The sequence below is a fragment of the Ambystoma mexicanum genome, chromosome 5q (genome assembly GCF_040938575.1).
Source record: "Ambystoma mexicanum isolate Mex_15411 chromosome 5q, UKY_AmexF1_1, whole genome shotgun sequence".
Lineage (NCBI taxonomy): Eukaryota > Metazoa > Chordata > Amphibia > Caudata > Ambystomatidae > Ambystoma > Ambystoma mexicanum.
In genome coordinates, this window is record NC_090933.1 from 852,384,313 (window position 1) to 852,409,607 (window position 25,295).

At 44.5% G+C, this 25,295-nt stretch overlaps 1 protein-coding gene across 1 annotated transcript in view; it reads left to right on the plus strand.

The window, feature by feature from the left end:
• The window catches only part of LRRC69 (leucine rich repeat containing 69), a 313,342-nt gene that overhangs the window by 213,858 nt on the left and 74,189 nt on the right, over window positions 1–25,295 (plus strand). The gene's annotated exons all lie outside the window — the stretch shown is intronic.

Consider the following 25,295-nt stretch of genomic DNA (forward strand, 5'->3'; position numbering starts at 1 on the left):
ATTTTAATCTAAATACACTGCTGCTTTATAGCACGTAGGGCACCTGACAATATAATTGCAACTCCTGGTTTCTTATTAGTTTAGCCTTTGGCATCGGCTCACCCCGTGTTTGACTGCTATCTGAAACAAATAATGAAAACCCCTTCTGTCATGCCCCCATTAATCCGGAGATTACCTTCTACTTCTGTGATATTGATCAAACCATAAAACTCATAGCCAGTTCTTGCAGCGCTGTCCACAAAGGTTGTGGAGTTACTTATTAAACCCCCCCCCCCAGCCTCTAAAACCTCACAGAGTAGTCAAAATTAATCTTGCGGCCAATCCTGACTACCATGGGTTTGATTCATTTGCAAAGGTCCACTATATTGAGATGCATTTATTCCCCATGTACTTGTATTAATGTGCATGTAGGTTTTTACATTTGGTGTGTTTGATATTTTATCTTTCTGTGTGCGTGCAAGCTAATAAGTATTCCTTTCTAGACAAAACAATTAAGCTAAAGTAACATATCCCATCCATAATTAACTACACTTTGATACCTATGAAATGGCAACTTGGCGCCCAGTTCGCTGACACCCCGAGTTAGCAATACGGTACTCGCAATATTATACCCCTCGTAATCATGGGGACCTTTCCTGACCACCCCAAAACTCCTTGTCATTGAACAGGGTTTATCATTCTTGCTCATACATGCATTGAAGACAATGCAAACAGGTGCATCATTCTCAGGCACATATGCATGTAGGCCCACAACATAGGCACGCCCTTGGTGGACTAGAGGTTAGGACACTTGTGCAACATATCTGGGTTCAAACCTCGTCACAGATGCTCTTTTAACTTTCCATTTAATATGATATTAAATACAAGGTCAGTACAGGGAAGCTCTATACATTTTTCTCAATATACACTACTGTATTTCTGAATGTTATTGTATTATTATATTTATTAACATTTTTATTATTATTAGTATTACCACCACACATTTTATGCAAGCAATATGGATTATTTGGTTGCTCATCTACCCACACCCTCCATATTGTGATCAATGTCAAAGTGGACTTAGATCTTGTTTGGATAATCTGCCTTGACAAGAGTACAATCAACTCGACCTATTTGTTTGAAAGTGTTAAAAAGTTAATTCTCAGTCATAATTCTCTTGCAGCCAGCCATCCTGACGTTACCTACTTCTTGTGTGAGGGAGGGAGAGATACAGAGATAATCAGCCGGCTTTTGGGCTTGAATTCATTTATTCACTTCTCTGCATAGCCAAAAAAAGAAAAGGAACCCCTCCCACGCATGCATCATGGGTTTTATACACTAAAAATGGATTGTGAAAAAATGTATGTAACTGTAGACCTTACTTTTAATACAATTTTCATTGGTCCTCTTTTAAAAGGTCAAACTATCATTCACTTTTCATTGGATAAAAAACCTTTTCTGTTTGGGATGACTTTGCTATTTCCCACTTCCCAATGACTAACAGTTTTAAAAAAATAGAGAATGACAGTTCTCAACTACATGACTCTTTTATGCAAATTAGCAAATCTAAGTACTTTCCTAAGTTTCCAATACACATGCAATATGTTGCAATTCTGTTCCAGACCTTTTAGGCACACAATATTCAGGACATAAATTAGACTAGTGCATTTTGTTCATGGCCATCTCCCTGCTTATCTACTTTTGACTGTATGGCAGATTAACTTTCCCAAATAGCACAGTGAAAAATACTGTATATTCTTTCATTTGAGGCTAAATTACCTCATACTGGCCGCTGTTCAAATAAACTGCCATTTCTGCAAATTACACTTCATTTTTGTGTTTCTCAGTTTTTCCTTGTGCCTACCAAATACTTTTGAAATCTCATCAGACTAAAAAGCCTTTATTTGCGAGGCAAATGTGGAGTTCATTTTAAAATGATGAATGTCTACTGAATGTGAATAACCTTCTCCATATTTAAACATAGTATGACCTAATGTCTTTGTATTATGTTTGTTTTCACAAAATGTAATCACACTTTTTTTCAATCCAATGCTATTCTAAATAATTGTGCGCAGTGACCCCTATTTCCAATGTACCTTTACCTTGAATAACGGCAATCTAACTTATCTAAACGGCCAAGAATCCTGACTTCTACAATGTTGGACAGGAGCAATGTTCCCTCTAATTATTATTCTCTATTTGCGGAACCGGTTGGCTGTCGTGCACACATTATTTTCCATGTGCGCAACTGACTAATAAGGTAAGCCACTTTGTGAGCATGCGTATTTAGTGAACTACCATCTCAGAAGAGAGTTTGGAAAGGAATTTCCTCTTCCCAACCACTGCAATGCTTTACAAATCTGTGTAAAAGGTGCATTTTCCAAAGACATAGGATAAAAAATGTTTTATATGTTATAAAGAGAACTCGTCAATTAATCGAAGACTTCAACATCTGCCAGAGTAACTTGCAGACGTACTTCTGTGCAAAGAAAAATGTGTGTTTTATGCCACTGGAAAAACACAGCAAGAGATATTTGTTTTTGTAATACACATAACGATCTGGCTGTCAATTAATTCAGACAGAATACAACATTTGCAGATGGATTAATCGCAATTAAAAGAAAAAACGTGCCAATAGGAGTTCCACTGCCGCTTTAATGAAGTAATACAAGGGCCAGGAGAACATGCTACTAATCATTTGTGTAAGAATGATAATTGCATCAGAATAACTGCACCTCTGAATGTGATGATCAAAATTCCTGTGCCTCTGCTTACTATCCACATTACGTTGTCCTGTGAGTTGGGATGACACCAGTCTTACAGCTAAGAGACATATACACAATATCCATTTTACTCCCCCAAAAAAGGAAAACGTGAAAATTAGGTCAGAATTAGTGCAATCAAACTGGTGTGGGACTACACAAGATGTATCTCCTTGGTATTAGGTAACCCACCTTTTAATATAGGCCTGTTCTACACAAGTTGGTAGTGTGACTGAGCAGCCAGACTTATCTTAAGAGGGGTAATGTGAGCTGTAGAGCTGTGCAATGAAACCATTAATACAAGTATCCAATTAAACACTTACACACTTAAAGTTATATAATATTTATTTATTTATTTATTTATACACAAAGATATTAAAAGCATTCTTTTAAAAGCAGTAATTAGCTGTAACATTAATCCCAAGTTAGGATTCAATTCAAACAGTGAAGAATAAAGCAGGTGAATAAGTCATTCATATGTTACACATGTTCCAGCACCCGGAGGTGACGTCATTTGAGGTCAGTATAGCATTTATATAGTATCACCTTTGCAATATTGAGTTTTTAAGGAAGGAAAGATTAGGGTTAGATCAGAACAGTTAGATTCTCCCAATGGGATGCAAGCAGTCAATTTTCCCAGCATTAAAGTGTTCAACATTTAAAACCTGTAAGGGAACAATCACTGCCAAAGCCAATAGGTTCGGAAGGAGGCCTTTAGGGAGTCAGGACAGCCAAAGTAAATGGACAAAGTCAAAGTTCTGATGCTCTTCTTCTCTGAAAGATGTTCTTAATAGTCTGTGTTCAAAGGAGAAATCACAGCAATTCCAGTGGAGTCACCTTTGGAAAGCACAAGCTGTAAGGCCAATGCAGGTAAATTGAGGTCAACTTAGTGTAGGGTTAAATCGCACTCCCAAATATAGGAAGCACCCCAAATAGCAAAAGGATAAAATACCCCAATCCCCAAAGTACCTTGAGAATGAAGAAAGTGTTCCAGCTGGTTGCCTTCACGACGCAGGGCAGTAGACCCTTGTTCCTGGTCCTTGGTCGTGGTGATGAAAGGGAGGATGTCTGGTGGGTTCCTGCAGCAGCACTCGAGAGAGGGACTCGGCAGCAATGGTTTCTGTAGATTCAGTGGCTCTTTGTGGTTCTAGCGCCTTTTTCTCAGCGCCAATGAAGAACGAAAAGCTCTGTTTAGGATTTCCTTGACCCCTCAGTCCTGGACTCTGGATGTGGATTTCATGCTTCTGCAGGGTCCTCTGGATGCCCATGAAGATCTGGCTGGAATCAGACTTTGGAAGACAATGCACTCACAAGTGGTCGGGGTACCCCGGGTATTGAGCTTCTGCAGCGCAGAAAAGTCGAAGCAAGTCAGAGGTTGCGCCAAAATAAGGTTTGTCTCAAGGCTAGTTGGTCCCACCAGCCTATGGGAGGAAGTTGTCCTTTACGGGTTTGCCCTGTCGATTCGAAAACGGGGTCAGCACAGCTGCAGGGCTTCACTGGGCATTTTGCAGATGAGCAGGGTGCTGCTGGCGTCTTCTCTCATCTTCTGCTTCGGATGTTGTCCTCCACTGGTCGACTCTGCTCTTAGTCCCAAAAACCTTGCTTTTTATGCAAGTTCCCATTCATTCACTTGTAGGCCAAGTAAATGATATTGCAAAGTTGCTGTCCACTTACAGGGTAATGGTAGCAATGCTAAAGTAGGAGACTATGTGCATCACATTTTGCTTCTCAAAATCCTTAGAGGGCAAATTAATATTTGAGTTTTATAATGCGTCAACTTGCAAGAGGACCGCTTCAAAGCACTTGCGTGTCATATGTACAAAGAAGACAAAGTGTGGGATAAGGTTACACATCCACGTAGTCTGATAACTTACAGCCAGTATCCTATATTTGAGCTGGAATATCAAGGCTTGTTAGTTATTTTAAGAGAAAGAAAATGTCAGGTGATTGCCGTGGTTGTGCCATATTAAATCTTTTTGAATAGGTGAGAATTGTCTGTGTGCGCTGCTAAATATCCTCTGAGCAGCACCCAGAAGGAAGCTGGGCAAGCGCACATGCGTACAGCTTAGAAGGAACATTGGACAGTAGAGTACAATATTGGCCCCAGTCACCATACTTGTCTTTCTATCATAAGAGGTCAGGGGGGGGGGGTTCAGACCTTCTTTACAAAAGAAAACTGTCAGAGATTTGAACCAATATGGTGTATTTGTAAAGTGTTTAACCATTGCTTTGAACAAGACTTGTCCCATATTGCATAATACTACATTGTAGTCTTTCTAACATTCTGCAGTGTTCAACACACTAGGTATTTCAAAGATGGGGGAAATGTAGCCACTGCTTAATAGCTTATTGGAACATGTGCAGGTGATGTGATGAAGAACCCTGTTTAGCTCTGATGACCACCAAAGTGGTGTCTTATGGCTCGGTAGCACCCTATGAAAGTGGTTGTTGGGGCCTGGCGGTATGGCGAGGATACCCTGGTTATCCCACTTCCATCCCTGTCATATAGCAAGGGACAATAATTTTAGCACACTACAAATCAGTTTTGGGGTCTGGACAGTGTGATGATTCATGGGATATCATTGCTTCTCCCCGGGGTGAGGGGATGCCTTCCCTCTGAGGCTAGGGAGGTGAGGCTGCTACCCAATAGTTCCCGTACGGGTGGTGGAAAGCAGGACATCACAGGGAGAGACTCCCCTCATGGGGATAAGGACTCATGTTCCGTGAAGGAACTCCCTAACCTCTTTTCCTTTGGGACTGAATTCTTATTAGAAATTCATGATAACACTACTGTCTGTTATGGTAATGTCTCCTCTGCCTTTCATTCAAAAATTAATCTGACCGAGACGAAGACGAGCCAAAGAAACCTGCAGGAATAATTACAGGCTGCTTTACCATAATACTGAGAAGAGTTGACCCCAAGGAGTCATAATTATTATCTCAACAAAACTCCAGAAGGACTTTGACTTTACGCTGGGGAGTATCCAGACACAGGGAATAAAAAGCGGGAATACGAAACTGCAAGAACGACGATCCCCCAGTGGTGGGGACAACCAAGAACAGTCGGCAGAGCACTGCAGAGGAAGCCAAGCTACTGACCAGTGAAAGAGTGGGAAAGAAACCAGCAGTGGTGTGACTTCAGGGAGGTGGACTGTGTGGTCCTGAAACTGCGTCAGAGTCATGTGGGCCAAGCCTCTGTTAAGCCGCAAGGACGAAACGGGGAGTGGAGTAAAGGAAGTAGGAATCACTGAAGCAACACTAGCCAGCCCATCAGCCCAGGAAGAACCGGCGATGCAGTCCCGTCACATAACCGGTAACGGGAATAGCCGGAGACTCTGTAGGGGCTTGGGGCAAGTCAAGAGAGCCTCAGGAGTAATCTCCCTCATCACAGTATTGATACCCAGAGAGCCCAGAATCAAGTGAACCTCAGGGGTAATTCCTCTCGTCACAGTAGTGGTACCCAGAAAACCAAGAGAACCTCAGGAGTAATCGTTCTCGTCACAGTAGTGATACCCGGAGAACCAGGAATTAAGACAACCGCAGGAGTAACCTCCCTCATCACAGTAGTAATACCTAGAGAACCAAGAGTCATGAGAACCTCTGCAGTGATATCACTCGTCACAGTAGTGATTTCCAGAGAACCGAGAGTCAAGAGTGCTTTGGGCGGAATCTCCCTCGTCGCAGTGGTAATCCAAGTAAGAGTCAAGAGGATATTAGACAAAAAGAGCTGTCTCGAAGTAATGTTCATAGTGTCATAAGACAGGGAATAATTGTTGGAACTTTAAAGCAAGCTTTCAGGAGCCCTTGGGGAGAAGTGAAGAGACTTTTTGAGGACTATTGCAAAAGACTATCCTAAGACAGCCCTCGAGGCTGTGCAAGTTGGGTCAGCAGAAAGGGCTCATTCTCCTGACCATACTTTTGCTGTTGAATAAGAAACTAAAGCAAAGGATTGTTGGAAAAGTTCTAATGACTGAGCCCATTCACTGAGAGAAAGGAGTAATTCTCCTGGTGCTATGTTCATTAGGATGCTGAACCATTTTGTAGATTAGTGGTAGGGTTGGAGTCGTTTTTTGGACAGGGGACAGGCATTTTTTATTTGGACAAACATCCTGACGTTGAGTACCCAATCTGATATTTGTTTAGGTAGGGATAACCCTTTAGAGATAGGGAGAGGTGGGTTCTTTCCTTTATTTCTTAAATAAAACTTTGTTGAAACATGCCACCCCTTTGTCCAACTCTTTACTACACCACACCACACCACACCACAATAGTCACCACCCAACTAGTCAAGCCAGTTCAGAAAAAATCGACCCCACCCAAATCCCTTTTCAGAGTTTGCAGGGCAATATTGGCACACCTTCTTCCCAACTGAGAGAGCGTTAAGCTTTTTCTAAACAGATCTAAAACTCCAGCCCAGCAAAAGAAAGCTTTGCCTCCTGAATGAATTATTTATCCTCACTTGACAATAGTAGTATGATCTTTGATACTGTCACAACTTTGCCAGAGTTTGATAATGTTAGTTTCATCTGACACATAAAAGGAAACCATGTACAAAGCTTGCGGGGCACAATGTACTCTACGGTTCCGCAGATACAATATTGCTGGTTTGCAGCTGTCCAAATGCTGAAAGTTCAGCATAAAAAGCAAAGTGTCAGAAGCATTGTTCCCTGGCAAGGAATTCTCCCAAGGTTCACTGCTTCCTCGCACAACCAGTTAATCATACTACTCTAAAGGCTTACCCAGTGTATGTCCACATTTGAAAACACACACTGAAAAACCTGTAGAGAACAGTATTGCACATGCAGCAGACGGGAGGATCAGGGGAGTAAGATTGAGAATAAAGATGTCAGACACTGGTTTGGTCCAGCCCTTTGGTACCAAAGTAGCCTCCGGTGCATTCAGGCATGATGGGCAATCCCAACCCTTGTCTAATTGTAAGCCATAGGTGCATAAACTCACTAAAGACCCACCAAAGGGGAGCAGGGAATACATTATAAAAGCACCCAGTTCCAGGATGGCAGTGTGGGTAATTGGAGAAGGCTGGGCAAGCAGTGAGACAGTATTGGAGTGGGATCAGAGGAGGGAATTAGGAAGTGCTAGAACCAAGAGGGGAAGAAGAAAGAGGAGGAAGAGGTGGTGCTGCCAGTAAGATCGGAGGAGGAGGTATTAGTAAGATCAGAGGTGAGGAAACTGCAGTAACATTAGAGGAAGAGGTAACGGAGAAAGAGGTGATAGTATCAAAGGCGGGTAACCCTTCAACTAGAGTGAATAGGTAGGTGTGAGAGGGCAGGTTGGCCCAAAGCATGGTGAGGAGGCAGAATGAGGAACAAGACTCTAGCAGTGAGGACACAGGGGCAGTAGTTTGGGTGGTGGAAAAGGGACCCCAATAACTGACGAGAAAGGGACCCAAAGTAAAGGGTGAAATGTCAGTGGAGAAAATAAATATTTGGACTGCCCTCACTCCAATGGAGATACTGCGGCTGTGCCAATATCTGGTTCATGAGATTGTGTGCATAGTCTTCTCCCTCCTGAGTAATAAGGTAAAAAGAAAGAGTTTGGGAACCCCTGAGAAATCTGATACAGCACTGGGGTAGGCGGGACATTATCACACCGAGTGTCAGTGACTTAGTTCTTGCTTTATTTGTTTTCCCATTTGGTTGACCTATATATCAATAAACGGCTGAGGACAATCCTTTCTTCTATTCATCCTTTGTTGGCATCCTGACAGTGCATCTTGGTAATCTTTCCACCTGTGAAATATCTGCCAATAGACAACCAATGCTCTTTTAATTTTATTTTATGCAACACTGTCACTCGGTTAAAAAGCACTATGAGAAATCTAAACTGTTCTAATGTATATGGCAATTGATTGGCCAAACAAGTGACATCCGTGTGTCATGGCAGCAACTTGGAGGGTGATATCAGCCTTCAGTGAACATAACTGCATGTTGATAGATTGAAGTTCTTAATGGTAGTGGAATTACTGGGATGAAATGTGTGAACATCGGTGTGAGTTAATGTAGGGCAATCCTTTTGCAGTCCACACCACACACAGTTCAGTCGTTGTTTTGAAACATTCTTTTGAAATTATTGCCCCTGCTGCAGTGTAGCCATTAATGCACTTTGCTTCTTTTAATTTTATTTGTTGCCCTAGTGATGCCTCTCGCACCGCCTGCTTTCAGTAGTTGCCCTGTGGTACCATATCGAGGCTTTCCTCTTCTACCCCCATTCTTCCATAAGTATACCTCCAGCTGTCTTCTGTAGTGCCTTGAGTAGTTCTCTTTGGTGCATCTATGTTGTGAAAAACCAGAGTTTGTTGGCCAGGGAAAGGCCATTGCTTTTGGATCCCAACCCTGGGGGTGGACAAGCGAGAGAAGATCGTCTGGGTAGGTAGTGCTCGGGGAGTGGGGGAAAAGCACCTGATTGTGACACATGACATCCCCTTTTTCCAGAACCCATCAAACCCCTATCCCTGCTTATTTTATGGGAAACTACAGCTTCCATAATTCCTCCCCACTCACATTGACAACACTACTGAGCCAAGGAATGAGGCCAGGAAGATTACCTCTACTGATGTGCAATGGCTCTGTCCCTTTAATGAGACCAGCCAGAGTCAGGCACATCATCTTAACTCTACACAACTGCCACTTATTAACACTCCCTGTCAGGATAAAAGGTGGTGCGCACAGGCACAATCTGAGCGCGGCTGGGTATGCGAAGGAGCAGCTCTTTCAGGGCTGATGCGAACCAGGCTATGGAAGTTGGAAGGTTAAGGGGCTGATCGGCAGTTGCGAAGAACGAGAGAGAGCCAAGTGAGAATTCCACACTTTCGGGAAGCCGTAAGCGTTCCAAGACTGAAACCGAGCGAGCGGGAAGGAGAAGCCTTCAAGATGATTCAGAGCGTCCGCTACCCTCCTGGGAGAACGACAAAGTTGTGGGGAAGCAGAGGAGGCGTTGAAAGGCTTTGAAGAGAGAAGACCAATTAAGGTGACTGAGTTATTCAAGGCAACAAAAGCCTGGTTTGTGTTAAAAGCAAAAGTGACTGGAACCGTAATGTGAAGGTTGCACGTGTGCCGATGAAATGCGTAATGGAAAGGACAATTGCTGAATGATGAAGAAAGTAACAGAATGTTCCTGCGAGACGGAATTGCACATTCAAAAGTCTCTGTGAAATGTTCTGAGTTGAAATGTATTAAACGGGAACCAAAGGAAAGAAAGTAACCACGATCCACGATCCCGAACAAAAGTTGAATAAGTGACAAGCAAAGTATGTGAGCTGTGAATATGAAGAGAGTGCAAAGTATATGAACTTTGAAAGAGGCCAAGAGGGCAAAGTAAAGAGAATAAGAATCTGCAAGTACCAAGAAGCATTGTGAGATGAGGAAGATTGTTGATTGTTGAATTGTTTAAACAGAGGTTGAAGTGGTCATGCAGAGGTCTACGTAAAAGCCTTGCAGTTTCGAAAGTCTTCGACAGTAAAAAGATATAAAGACAAAACGTCGGGAAAGCAACCCACCCATAAAGAAAGACAGGCTTGAGCCTGGCAGAGGGAAACCTCTGTTAAATTGTGGCAAAGTGAAAGTCAAGAGTAGAACTGTGCATTTATGAGAAGGCAGACGAAAGCTTGAAGGCCAAACCTGAACTTTTGAATTGTAATGGTAAACCAAAGTGTGCAAGACTGATAGAACTGTGCCATCACCCATGCTTTTTAAGAAACCCTTGAGACCCTGTGCTGCTGAACGTGGGGATGGGAGTTGTTACCTAAGCCATTCTGAAAAGACACAATTTTTCCTTTTTTATTCCCTTAACACATTTGTCATTTGAGAAGGAGGGCAAGATTAGTCTTTTTTTAGTATAGGCCTTTTTATTCTGACTACGCCTCCTCAGGATAATCCTTTGTGGGTAGAAGCTGGGAAGATAATGACACCAAGTAAACACTAGGTGGAAATTACCACTTATCACTTGAAAGGATTTGCTCAGCTTTGAGTGCACTCATCATAAAGCAAATTCTGCCCTGAGCTGACCACTTAAAAGAGAAAATTCACTCCACACCTTTCAAGAGGCATTTTAGTATCAGACAGAATACCACCAACACCTCCTAACAACCCTGCAGCCAACAGTACACTCCACATTGTATAATGATTATACTGAATGTGTTTCGTTTTTTTATTTACAAGGGAAAGAATGTAATGTAAACCAATGCCATTCAAATACAGTGTTACAATATATTTATTCTCTGGTTCATGTGAGATATGCAAGACTGTAAGGAGGGACTAGGCCAAAGAATGAACTGATTGGCTGCACTGATGGTGAGGGGGGTGTGGTGAAGCATAAGAAGGAGTCAGGCTAAGATGTGACATGTTTCAAAGGAGTGTGGGAGCCCCTCTACTGAGAATGAACATGGGTCAAATACCCTGTTCTATGGAATTTCTTCCCCTGAGGAGGTTCTACAACCACGTTTTAGCTCACTGCACCCTTCACAGAGGAGAAATATCAATTTCCATATTATTCTTTGTCCCACCCACAAGGGCAGTCCAGCACCGAAATGCTAGGCAAATCTCCACAGAACAAGAGTAGCATCAGCAACTCCAGACATTTGTTTCGACCTAGTCGGGCCTCATCTGTGAGGTAAAGCTGAGCCTCTCTAAGACACAGTGAGCAAGGGGTCCACGTCTGGATTACCCTGGGTTATTTAAGGTGAAACCCCAAGTTACAAAGGATTGTGGGAGCCCCTCTACTGAGAATGAGCATGGGTCAGATACCCTGTTCTATGGAATTTCTTCCACTCAGGAGGGTCTACAACCACGTTTTAGCTCACGGCACAGAGGAGAAATACCCATTTGCCTATCAGTCTTTGTCCCACCCATAAGAGCAGTCCAGCACCGAAATGTTAGGCAAATCTCCTCTGAACAAAAGTACCATCAGGAACCCCAGACACGTGTTTTGGCCTGTGACATGTTAAAAGGTTTTAATTTAAATAAGTAGTTTACAAAGTTCAGGTTTTGATTTACACAGTAGGACCACTGTATATCCTAAGCCTACAACTCCTTCTCTCGGTGACAACAGGCAAAGCTATGTGAATTGGCATTGTCTCTATATACCCAAAGGCAACAGCTCCCTCTAGCGGTGATAACAGGCAAAGGTACTGCGTCGGACAAACATACAGGGACAAACATACATCTGTCCTTTTATTATATTGTAGGACAGAAGAAGAAAAACACCTATCTAGCCCTACCACTATGAGGGAAACTCCCTGCTTAACAAACTAAAACTAATGGTGCTCGGCAAATGTCCAAAAGAAATAGTCCTTAGTCCACCAATCTCTGTGTACTATCTTGGTCTACGACATAGAAAAACAGAACAAAAATAGGCACCAGAGCTTTAGCCTTTATCCTTGGGTTTTGCTTGGGCCAACTACTGGGATCTCTTTCCAAGAGGTGGTTTTAAAAGTTCTTCAATTTCTCACAATGTGGTCTTCCAGCCTCTTTGCATGCTTTGCATAGCCTGTCTTAAGTCTTAATACAGTTCCGCCCCATTCTCTTCTTTACATAGTAAAAAGGTCTCTTGGTGTTGAAAAATGCTCCTTTCTCTTGTTTGGGCACATTAACCCTCCTGATCCTCTGGTCCCATTCTTGTTGTATGTGCTTTATATTTCCAGCCCTTTCGAAATTCCTGTGGTCCTTAATTACGCCTGCTTTAGCAGGGTGTCAGTTGGACGTCTGCCTGTTCTGGTTTTCCTGTCTCTTGTAACTTTTTAGGGTTTCCCAGCCTTGGATACAGCTGTTTGCCCTTCTCAGAGCGTTTTCTACCCTTGCTTTGCCCTGCTCGGCAGCTCATGCACTTTGTTAGGCAGAATCACATGCAGTGCCCTTGGGGAACACTACATGCAATTAAGACTGCATGTGTCAGTGCAATTTCACCTTTGGTACAAGCCCGTACTACACAGTAATGATCTCAAAGCGCGGGTAGGTTGAACGCCCTCGGGAACCGTAGTTCAAGTCAGTAGAGAGAGAGAGAGTTAGGGTGCGTGGGTGCACCGGATATGTGTGCAGCCAGTGTGGCAGTTGCATGATAGCTGCTTCTTAGCGGTAGGTGTGGTGGTGGGGCGGTCAGTTGTATGTGTTCAATTCTGGAGGATGGACACCCAGATTGATTTCTGGCTGAGTTAGGCCTGACGAGACGCATAAGCTAATGGTGTGTGCTAGCTGTGTTTAATTAGGATGATGAGGAGCATGTGGTGGATGTTAGTATGAGAACAGTGAACGAATGTGTCATAGAATCGCTGTGTTCTAGTTGAGTGAGTGGTGGTGTGTAGGAGAGAGTAAGCGTGGTAATGTGATATGGTGGTTATCAGTAAAGTGCTTGAGATGGAGTACTCCATCTGTGCCATCTATTCTATCCATTCTATTTACTCTGTCTGTTCATTCCACTTCGTCTGTTCATCCATTTCGTCTGTTACATCTATTTAATCTAATAGTCCTTCTATCCATTCCATCCACTCGACCCTTGGCCACTTGATCTACTTCAACCATTCCGTAGACCCATTTCGTCCTTCTCATCTGTTTAATGTGTTCTATCCGTTCCATCCTTCCTATTCATTCGATACGCTCCATGTGCTCCACCCAACTCCACTTGTTCCATCTAGTCCATCCGCTCCATCCGCTCCATCTGTTCCATCCGCTCCATCTGTTCCATCCGTTCCATCTGTTCCATCCACTCCATCTATACAAGACAAGGTGTTCTATACCGTCTTGCTCTTGTGACAATGCAGCTCCCAACCCGACCTTAGAGGAATCGGTCTGTAGGATGAATTCACGATTGAAATGAAAAATGTTCAAGACAGGTTCTTGGCATAATATTTGTTTTAAACCATCAAAGCTTCATTGATCTTCTTTTCCCCAGACATGTTTTGGTGGGTGATCGTTCTTCACCTTGTCTGTAAGATTGGCACCAATGTAGAATAATTAGGCATAAAATGCCGGTTATAGCCTGTCAATCCTAGAAAAGCTTGAAGGTCTCGGTTGGTTCTAGGTACAGGTATTTGTTGTACCGTTTTGACTTTTTCAGCCTGATGTTTAATCAGTCACTTTCCCACGACGTAGCCCAGATACTTTGCAGCTGCCGGGCACAGATGTTATTTCTTTGGGTGTGCCGTTGAACCTGCTCTACTGAGGGCTTGTGCGATCATATAGAGGTGGTGCATGTGTTCTGGCCAGGTCTTACTGTGTATGATAATGCCATCCAGGTAGGCTCCAGAAAAGCTAGAGTATGGTCTAAAAATATTATCCATTAATCTCTGGAATGTTGCAGGAGCACCATGTAAACCAAAGCTGAGGAAATTGAAAAAGCCCTTCCAGGGTCGAAAAGGCAGTCTTTTCCCTATCAGTGGGGTTTAGGAGTACCTGCTGGTATCCTTTGGTTAAATCAAGAGTGGATATATATTTGAATGACCCTAACTTCCCAATGAGCTCATCGAATTGTGGTATGGGATAATTATTGAACGTAGAAAGGGAGTTTAATTTCCTGAAATCTATACAGAACCTCCAAGTCTTGTCCGGTTTGGCCACTAAAATGATGGGGGAAGACCACGGCACTCTGAGGGCTGAATGATGTTGGCCTTGAGCATTTCATGCCGCTCTCTTTCGATCATGTTTCTCCTTACCTCTGGGATCCGATAAAGTTTTCAATTTACTGATTGTCCAGCTGGTGTGTGTATATAATGAAAAAGATTTGGCACTCTGCCTGGTTGTTCAGAGAAGACCTCTGGGAGCTGGTTTAGTAAATCATGAAGGTGTTCTTGTTGGGAGACTGGTAGATGGTTAGGGACAACCTGGTGTTCTATGTCTTGGTCAGTAAGGAGGGTGGCCGTGGTAACAGTAGTTATTGGGTCGACTTTTCACTCCTTTAACAAATTTACATGATATATTTGGGTCTTCAGAAGTTGAACTGGTTGGCCCACTACATAATTCAAGGGCCCTTTCTTCTCGAGAATTTTATAGAGACCATAGATCATTTTGTTCTCTGCAGTGGGAAGGAGAACTAAGACAGATTCCCCAACAGAGAAAGATCAGAGTACTGCTTGACTATCCTGTAGGGTCTTTTGACATACGTGGGCCATACCTAACTGATGTTTTACGATTTCCCTAACAGCATCCATATGGGATTACAGCTTCTGGGCTGTCTGTGAAATGGGAAGGATGGACTCTTCTTTCTCTTCCCAGGTGTCTTTTAGCATATCTAGTACATCTCGAGGTTCTTGCCCGTATAATAACTCAAAAGGGGAATACCCTAGAGACGCCTGAGGCTTCTACCAGCTTGCAGAGTGTTCTTTTTAAGGTTTGGTTTAACCTTTCCATAAAGCCATCTGTCTGTGGGTGATACACAGAGGTACGTAGAGTTTTAATGTGCAATATTTCTTTTGCCGCCTGCATACTTTTATACATAGAAGTGGTACCTTGATCCATGAGGATTTCCTTTGGAAATCCGACCTGTGAAAGGAGGGGAAGTATATGTTTCAGGATTTGTTGACTCATATTATTCCTAAGGTGAAATGCTTCTGGATACCGATTAGCATAGTCAACAATCACGGGTACAAATTTATTTCCCAACTTAATGTTTCTAGCGGGCCAACTATGTCCATCACTGTGCGGGAAAAGGGTACTTTGATGATGGGAAGAGGTTGTAACACTGCCTGGGGAACTGGAGTGACTGGAATCTTTTGACCAATCCTGAAGGTAGATACATAGTTCTTCACATCTGCGAACACTCTGGGCCAGTAGATACAGGGTTTTACCTGGCTTTGGGTTTTGCCTATTCTCTGATGGGCAGCCATTAGATGGGAATGGGCCAGCTCCAACACCATCCTCCAATGACTTTGGTGATTACCAATTGTGTTCGGTTAAGTCCATCTTTCCCAACAGCCCCTCAATAAAGTAACCCTTTCTTTATAAAGAAGAAGGGACCGGCTTAACTACATCCTTGTTCTTCCGAGGTTACTGTAAGGGGTCAGAAATGTGAGGTGCACAACTTTGTGAAGTTTTCTCAACAAATGCCATTTTATTAAATTAGAAGGTTGGATGAATGCCTCCCTAGCCCTACCCTGACGAAGATTTCCATGCTTAAAATAAACTAAAGGTTCCACTCTAATAAAGGATATCTGTCCCTCACACTGATACATACAATAAATAAATATGGAAATGCATGGCAGTTCAAAACAATAGAATTTGTATCAACAGTCTCTTCTTATAACCTGGGGAATTTCCCTTCCCCAGATTTTAAGCAGAATTCTGCTTCACAGTTCAAAGAAAGAAAATAAGGGAATACTCTTCTTCTTCTTCCTTATATAATTTAGCTTCTTCAGATAAAGAAAAACGTCGCAGTTCATCAATATCAGCAACAATTGTCTTGGTCAGGATGATTTGCCACAGTTAATAAGTTTAAAAAAACACAACTTCTTGGCGGCTCCTTTCTTCAGCAGCACAAGCACATAAATTGTCTCTGTCAAGACTACTTTGTAGCACTTGTTTGACTTCTACCTGGTTTACTCCCATGCTAGGCCTACTACCTCCAAAGGTTTGCCATCCGGGTATACACCCCTATCCGAACAGCGTTTCACAACAAGTGCTTTTGTGGTTAAGGTCAACTGACAAGAGGTTCACAACAGCTTCGCAGTATTCAACAATCTGCAGCTTCAAAAACTTTTAAGAACTCATTAGAGAAAACAAGGTTCACATTTGTGCTCTTGAATATTTAATGCTCCTCTCCTTCTGAATATCTTTCCCAGAAGGGCAGCCTCTTTTTGTCACTCTTGTTTCCCCACTGCAGCGGTAACCATATTGACAAGCATAGGGTCTTATTTTGCCTCTCTCTTGGCTTTGGCAATGTAAGTTTACACCAACATTTACCCTGTGTTGTACAAAAGTATGGGCAACAGGTTTTGTTTGTCACCTTCTGTTGTTGGCAATATCGGTTGTATTGTATTTGTCTTGAATTCAGTAGCTTTTGGCTTGGGCAATTCTTGCGTGAATCATCTTTCAACAATATTGCCCCATCGGGTAGTTGGGCTTTCCATATACTTACACGTCTAAAGTTATAATCATTTGGTTTGGTTATACAAGACTTTTGCTTCTGCTCAATGGCTGGGTATTCAAAATTGCATCTGGGACCGCTTTCACTCACACGTGAGTTTTGCGTTTGCTGCTTTCCAATTGTTTGGTATTCAAAATGTACTTCTGTGAGGAATCTGAAGAAATCCTCACTTCTTCCCCAATATATCCTCCCCTCAGGTAGCCTGGGAAAGGCCGTCGCTATCGGATCCTGACCCTAGGGGTGGATATGCGAGGAGGATCACCTGGGTGGAGGAGACTTGGTGGGAGGAGATGAGGTACCCTTAGATGAGACATGGTATCCCCCTTTTTCCTCTCAAAATGTCCCCTCAATCCCACAGACCTTTGTGGGCTACTGTAGATCAGATCCCTTATTTCCCCATTGACATTAATTCATACACACACCAGTTTAGTACTGGGACGAGGAAGAAGCAACAACAAGAGACAAAAAGACTCTAGAATCAACACTGTGCAGTCTAGTAGTCAGAGAACCAATCATCTTGGCGGGGGGTTTAAATACCTGCAATTCAGGAAGACGAGAGAGATCAGTGTCGGCTATGGCTGTGGATGCGACCAGGCCAAGTCTCCCTGGGAAGCCGTGTAGAGGGAAGAGCGAGTGCCGGTGTGGTGGAGCAAGGAGGCTCACTGACGAAAGCCGCAGCAAGAAAGAAGCAGGCTGCGGGGACGCAGAGAGCAGAGAAGAAGCTCTGCGGCATTTGCAGGAGCATGCAATACGGATGAGGATTACCGGAGCTCTGATCCGAGACGCTGGGAGAAGTGGTGACCGCGGAAGCCAGACGGAGCCGAAGGAAGCGAAAGCAAACTGGACTGTACCGTAGTGGATGCTACGTTTTACCGCAAGAGAAGACAAAGGTGCCAGGAAAGACCAGTGAGTCCCGTGAAATGGGAAAGGAACGCTGGGGAATATTTGAGGCGGCCTGTGTACAACAATATTAAAGTAGAAAGCTGAAGCAAAGTAAAGACAAATGCAAATGACATTTCACATAGAAGCCAGCACTTTTTGAATACCAATCTGTATGAAAGTAAACAGTTTGAATACTGATCTGAATGAAAGCAGTTTTGTGTAGAAACGTATGAATATTCAGAAACTGTGAACTTTGAGCCTGACAAACATTGGCCAGAGCTATATGAAGGAACGGTGTGTTTTGAAAGAATAAGCATTGGCCAGAGTCATATGAACTATTCTACAGAAGTGTTTGTTTCAAGAGAAACAAGTATTGGCAAGAGCCACAAGAACATGGGAAAGTGCGCATGTGATTAATTATAATTATATATATTTTATTATAACACGCTTAATACCAAAGAGGTTTCTAAGGGCGGACCTGGGATTCAAACCTGTGTTGCTCTGCGTCGTCTTGCTTCCAAGATGAGCGCTTTGCCACTTAGCTATACTACCCGTGTTGGCAAACTTATGTGTCTCAAGAGAAATAAGTATTGGCAAGAGCCACAAGAATATGGGAAAGGGCACCCTTTGCATATTGGCCAACAAGAAAAGGTAAAGCATTAAGAGGATGTGAAATGAGACTGAACTAAATATCACTGTAAAGCTGAAACAGTGGCAACGTGCGGGTGAAGGAGAAACCAGTCAGTTGTTTTAGTTGCGTGACCTGTAATGGGTGGACCATGTGGTCCAGCAACTGTGCCTAGAATGAGGACGCTCATCAACAGAATGCCTGCCTGGGATACGCAAATGGGTACGGAGTGCTCCGGGTCACTACCAGCATGTGAACTCACTGTGTAAGACGTGCGCCTCCTGTCCCTTTGCTGCTTAGAGGACCTCTTATTCTGTGGCTCCTCGCGACCCGGCAAACTGCTTCTTGGTGTCCGCCTTCACCAACGTCACCTGCAACAGGAAGCCCTGTCGCTCTGGAGACCCTCTGGTGCACGCCAGCCACCAGAGAAAGCCTCAAGGCCCTCTGGTGCACACCAGCCACCTGATACGGCCTCCTGGGCATGAAAGCTTCCCTTCCCTTCGCTTCCCACTGTGCAGCATCTGCACTTCATAATTTGAAAGTCACATGCAGGAGTCTTCTCTCTCTCCCAGCTTCTTTTTGGGCTGCAAGCAAGTACCAGGCTGCTTCTGGTGTTTGCTTTCTCTGCTACTCTTGCTTCTTCTGTTGCTTCTCTATGGCCTGCACCTGAGGGGACTTTTTAAGCCTCTGTGTCTCCCTCAGGTGTGGGTCATTTGAATTACTGATCTGATCACTCCAACAAAATTGTACCTTTTTGGCCCTCTTCCTCGTCCCAGTACTTAGTGAATTAAGGGACATGAAGTCCCTGATGTGAAAGTCAGTTTTCCTTAATTCTTCTGTGTTATAACAAGCCATTAGAAGGGTAGGGTTTCGGGAAAGGTTGAACAAGGGGGTCTCCCCTTCCTTCTGACCTGCCCCACCCATGTGATCCTCCTGCAGAACACCACCCCCAGTGTCAGGATCAGGAAGCGTCTGCCTTTCCCTGGCCACATGAAAAGGGTCCCAGGCCAGGTTTCCTGGGGGAATCATGGCTAATTCATCACATTACCCTGCCAAAGGCCTCTGTTAGAGCTGGGTCATTCCTTTGGGCGAAGGCAAGATCGGTTAATGGGGCAATGCCCTCGTCCTCCCTTCTGCCCGTTTCCTCACTTACAAGGTCAGCTTCTACTAATCCCAGTGACCCTTTCTGTTTCTGCTAAGGTGCCTACCTCTTGGGGTACTGGGGTGAGGGTTTTTTCAATTATCCCTTGTGCTACGGCTTCCCCCTCTTTAATCATGTAGGCTGTAGTCCCATGGTTATGGAGGATCACTTTCACCTCCCCCCTATGGTCGAGATTTATAACGCCAGCTGCAATCTCTAATGCATGTCGCCAGGCAAGTCTGGACTTAGCTGCTAGTCTGATTTAGGGTCCCGGGGTAGGGGAAAGATTCAGACCGATCGCTATTATGCGTCTTTCATTTGGCAGGATAGAAACTTTCTCTGTAATATACCCATCAAATCTGATGGACTGTGGGGTTGCCAGAGTAGGGGCTTTGGCCTTTTCTGTCAACTTTGTGAATAGGAGGGGTTCAGCTGGCCTATATCCCACTCTGACACCATATGTGGTGAATCAGAACAAGAAGTTGGAGTAAGATGTGAAACGTTCATGGGTGCTTATTTAAATAATAAGAAAAATGCCTATCTAGCCCTACAACTATGAGGGTCATTCCCTGCCTAACAAACTAAAAGTAATGGTGTTTGGCAAATGTCCAAAAGAAATGGTCCTTGGTCCAAACCCTAGGCACTCTCTGGCCCTACCACTTAGAAAAACAGAACAAAAATAGGGTGCAGAGCAGTAGCATTTATCCCAACTACTGGGATCTCTTTCCAAGAGATGGTTTTAAAAGTTCTTCAATTTCTCACAATGGGTCTCATTCCGAATGTGGCAGTAAAAAATCGTTCTTTCCGTGATGCCAGAAACAACAGATGATCACAGGTTGTCGGCCGTGTGCATTCTGGCATGCCGGAAATGGTGAGACCGGCATCACGAAAAAACACAGTGAAAAACGGCAAAATCCAGCCGCACCGTCACCCTGGGTGCTGGGCCCCCAGGTTCTGGGATGATGATGCCGGATGCAGCGGCACCGGAAATACAGCAACCTGAAATAAAGTGATCGTCGGAACAGGAAACAGGCCGGCGGCCATCATTAAAACAATCCATTGCAATCTGCAGGATCCAGTAGACCTCCACCCCTCCTGACTGCTGAAATCAAAACTTGAGCATGGCATCACGCATCTCTGAGACCGGGCAGCGCAAGCCGTGCTTCTCAAAGGCGGAGCTGCACATGCTGGCAGAGACTATAGACCAGCATGCTGGGGAGTTGTTTTCCACGGACCAGCGCTGCAGAACCTAGCAGAGGAAAAGGAGATCTGGGAGGAGGCAGCACACAAGGTGTCAGCAGTGCAGACGACCCCACGCACAGTGAAAGATTGCCACAAGTGGTTGGACGACCTCTGCCTGCGGGTCCGGAACCTACTGGCTGCACACCGCAGACGATGCATGGGCACTGGTGGTGGAGCCTTCTCCCCAATGCGCCTCATGCCCTGGGAGGAGAAGTGCAGCAGTGTGCTGCACATGGAGGCCATTGAAGGAGTGGGCGCTGCAGGGGCCGGAGCCGGGACACCCATCGAGGCCGGCGAGTACATGAAGCCCCAATATGAACAACACCCGCCCCCTCGCCCACCCTGCACTCACTACCGTACCAAAACTGCACTGAAATGGCAATTGCACAGTCCCCGTACCCCAAATCAAACCCTAAAAGCACACTCACACACACCTGAATCAACACCCAGGGCATTGTTATGGCCATACACCCAGGCCACATCACAATGACCTGTGCCTAAAATCCCTGAGGAACACTGCACAAGCACCCTGTACTGCCAAGTGAACAAGCATGTCCCCCAACGCAGACACAATTAACCCTGCCACTGTTTACCGCATGCGTGCCTGCCGTGCCACCACTGCCACCATAACACGACAATGCCAGCCCTCACCTGCACCCACATATGCCCACCCTCCCAACCAATGGCATGGGCCTTTCACGTCCCTGCCAGACCGACCACAAACCACCAATACACATACTGGGCCTGCAACTGGGTGAGCCATTGCTTTTGCCTTGCACCTTCCAACCCCCCCTCAACACTCCCTCTTCCCATCCCAACACCCCACACCCTTACAGACCTCCATGCCACTGTCGCCAGCAAATGGCAGGTCACCACACCAGTAGTCACAGTACATCTGTGTGGCATGTCCCAACATCCCATAACCTGCAGCTGAGGCAGCACTAGATAAGCATGAGTGCACCATGCGATGTGCCAATGCATGTCCCCTCAACAGCCCACCTCACGACCTACACATTGCATGTATCAGGGACTTTTGAAGCCACACTGGTCCCTAACATCTTGCCTTTCTTCCACCCTCAGATAAGAGAGGGTGGTCTGCTTCCTTTAGGTTCTTCCCTCCTACTCTAGTGTTTGGTTTTAAGGTCCGACCTCTTGGGTTCTAGTCTCTCTTTTGTTATACATTCCTTGATTCTATATGACCCTCTTTGTTTGTCTATCCCTTGGGTTTGGGGTCGGTGGGGGTGTTTGTAATCTTTACGTTCCTCACCTCGATGTACCGAGTGGAAGTGTTTGGCCGTATCCGATTGGTTTTGTGCAGTTTCAATGGCCATGGCTAGGGTAGGTCGACTTAATTGCAAGACAGCCTTTTGCAAAAAAGGGGGCAAGGAATTGGTGAACTGTTCTAGTGTGATCATTTCTATTAACTCCTCTAAGGATTTGTTATTGATCCAAAGGGCTACAGTGTTTTTGATACGTTCAGCCATTTCCAGTGGAGTTTCTCCCGGATTTAACCTAATGGTCCTCAATTTTTGCCGATAGAAATTACAAGTTTGCCCCATTCTTTTTAAGAGCCTTTCTTTGATGGATACAAAGGTGGCTCCCTGGGCAAGATTGAATAGTTGGTAGGCAGTTTGCAGTTCACCTTTCAATAGAGGGCCCAAATAGCATCTCTTTAGGTTCTCTTCCCATCCTAGTTGGTCAGCTAACCTTTCCAAATTCAAGACGGAGTTCCCAAGATCTTCACCTTCTAAGTATGGTTGAAGTATTCCTTGGGCAATAGGGCCTAGCTTGCAATGCAACCAGTTTTGCTAGGTTTGCTTGGATTCTAGCTTTGGCCTGCATCTGATAGCCCAGGTAGCGGCCTATAATCGCTGTTAGGTTGGCCATTTATTCTGAGGGAGTAAGAGTTCCATCAGTGTTTTTTCTGAATCGGAAAAAAACAGGTCTCGAATCCTTCGGATAAAGTTTTGAAGTTGTCTGATTCTTCCGAGTCTGACTCTGCCGAAGGGACGGGTTTTCCTAGGACGGCCTCTAGGCCTGATGGTCCTGCAGCGGATAGTAGTTGGGTACCGAAAGAAAAGGGTCCTGGAGCAGGGGCTTTAAGGCACTAGGCCTAATAAAGGTAAGGGCTGGTCGAACTTTCATTATTATTCGATCCCACTGCTGTATACTATAATGAGAGAGTGGGAGGGTATCTAAGAGTACCTGTGTTTTGAAGAACAGATCTTGTTGACCAGTCGGGATACTTAATTGAGAAAGTAAAATCTCTTTTAGAGTGGATACACGGTCAGAGTCAAGGAGTTCAACTATTCTATTGTCCCCTTCTGGTGGTACGACAATTATCAGCATGGGTCTTCAATTTTTATCAGTTGAATCACATCCCAATCTGACACCATATGTAAGAAAGGCATGGTATCAAAGTAAGACAGACACAAGTGACCACAGTTCAAGGGTGTTTATTGAACCTTCAAAGAGGGGTGATAAACGCCTATCTAAACCTAAATCTAAAATGGGACACCGCTACAACCATCAAATAATAAAGAATGCAGTCCTAGCGGAGTCTTGTCAAAAGGGCCTATACTGAACAAAACTATTGCCAATCCTTACTACTAGTTACAAATAGTGTGGGGTGCAATTCATGAAAAGAAATAAGTGTTCAAAAATGATAATAAGGATACTTAGGCCGTTGGCCTCCCTTCCCCACGTTTTCAGCACGGGGTAAGGCGGCTCACTCTGAGAAAAGCACACACTCTGGCGGCTGCAGTGCGACGATATAATGGCAGTTAAAGAATCAGGACCTTCAGTGCTCAAGTCTCTTGTTTCATCAAAGTCTCTTGTTTCAGAGGGCCTGATATACAAAACAAAAACATAGAAAGTTCCTTTCTTGCACCTAAACGATCTTGATGTTTCTCACTGGATTCCCCTCAGCTGGGCTCAGATCCCTTTTCCTTGTATTATTTCCAAAAGTGTTCCTTCTTGGGTGACTCACGGTTCAACCGAGACCCCCCTCAGTCGGGCTCAGATACCTCTTCACATTCAACTGCTCTCCCTCAGCCAGGTTCGGACCAATTGTAATTCATTTTTATATGTATCAAAGACTTTCGATTGTTCACAGTTTTTGGTTCGTCCCCATGCAGGACCACTTCGATTCAAAGTTCTTTTTGGGACCACTCAGTTCCCCTTCAATGGGATACTCCACAGAGACCTTCAAATGAGCACCCCTTTAGTGCTGGACCACTCTGTATACGGTATCTGATTTAACTTTCAACAGTTCATTCACTCCTTTTAGTTTCCAATTCTTTGCACCTCTTATCACATGCGCTTCATACACAGTTCTTTGTGGAATTCTTCATACAATGTTGCCGCTTGCAACATTGGTTCAAACATAGGGTGATTTCCTATCTGTTTCCCTGACTCACTGGCTGTGCTGCTTTTACTGGCGCTGCTTTCTTGCAGGAGCCAAGGACAGTACCACAGCGGCAACCGCTCAGCCCGGCCTGGCTTATCGACACGGGAGCGCCCCGCATACCTTTGATGCACAGCATAGGTCTGCTCAGCTTCAGTTCATTGTCTTAGGCTTCTCACTTTCCAAGGCTCATGAAAATAGCGGTTTCTGGAGGTCACGGGTTCTTCCCTCCTTGCATTCCTCTCCGGTCTCGCTGCCTTTCTCCTTGTGTTAAATTGCCAACTTGGAACTTCTGCATTCTCGTGTGCTCATCCTCAGAGTGTGCTTTTGTGCTCTGCCTTTTATCCGTGTGGGGAAGTGTGATGGGAGTCAGGTGTGTGTAATGATTAGTAATTGCCTGATCTTGCCTAAGGTGTTGAGACATGTCAGGTATACAGCTCTGGTGTTAGTCCGTTGTTGCTCACAATGATCATGATAAACTGTCCGTGAGAAAGTGTGTCGGAAAAGTGGGTTGGGGGGTTGAGCTTCCAAGTATCCTACCTGGTAGGATGGGGAGAAGGTATTATAGGAAAGGAGATACCACGTCTCACCCTTCGGTGTCCCACCTCCACTCCCCGAAGACCCACCATCCAGGTGATCCTCCCGTGCTGGTCCACCCCCAGGAACTGGATCCAATAGCGATGGCCGTGTTCTGGCCACCTGGATGACAGATCCCCGGGGACTAGCGGGTGAGACACCTTTGGGTTTCTTACACCACTCACTGAGGTATAGGGAAAAATAATATACCAGTCCATCAAAAAGTTCTGGGGTACTAAAGAGTTTGGTAGGTTTAGCAGCAACGTTAACATTTTACCTAATAGACCCTTAAGCAAAATGCTGCATACAGCTGTTTTTTTTCAGTACTTCAATAATGCATGCCTATGCAAAAACTTTGCAATGGGGTCTAAAATGTGCACATGAAAATAGATAGTGCAGCAATGCATTTTTGCCCTGTACCATTTTTGCTCCAATGCTCATGTGATGCAAAATTATACTCCCACTGTTTATGCAAAACACTCGTTTGTGTAAAAACAAAACACAACAGGCTTCCCAGAACATAAAGTGCAGAGCTGCACATTGCTTAATACTACTCACTGTAATGCAAGAAGATATGTTTGGATATGCAGT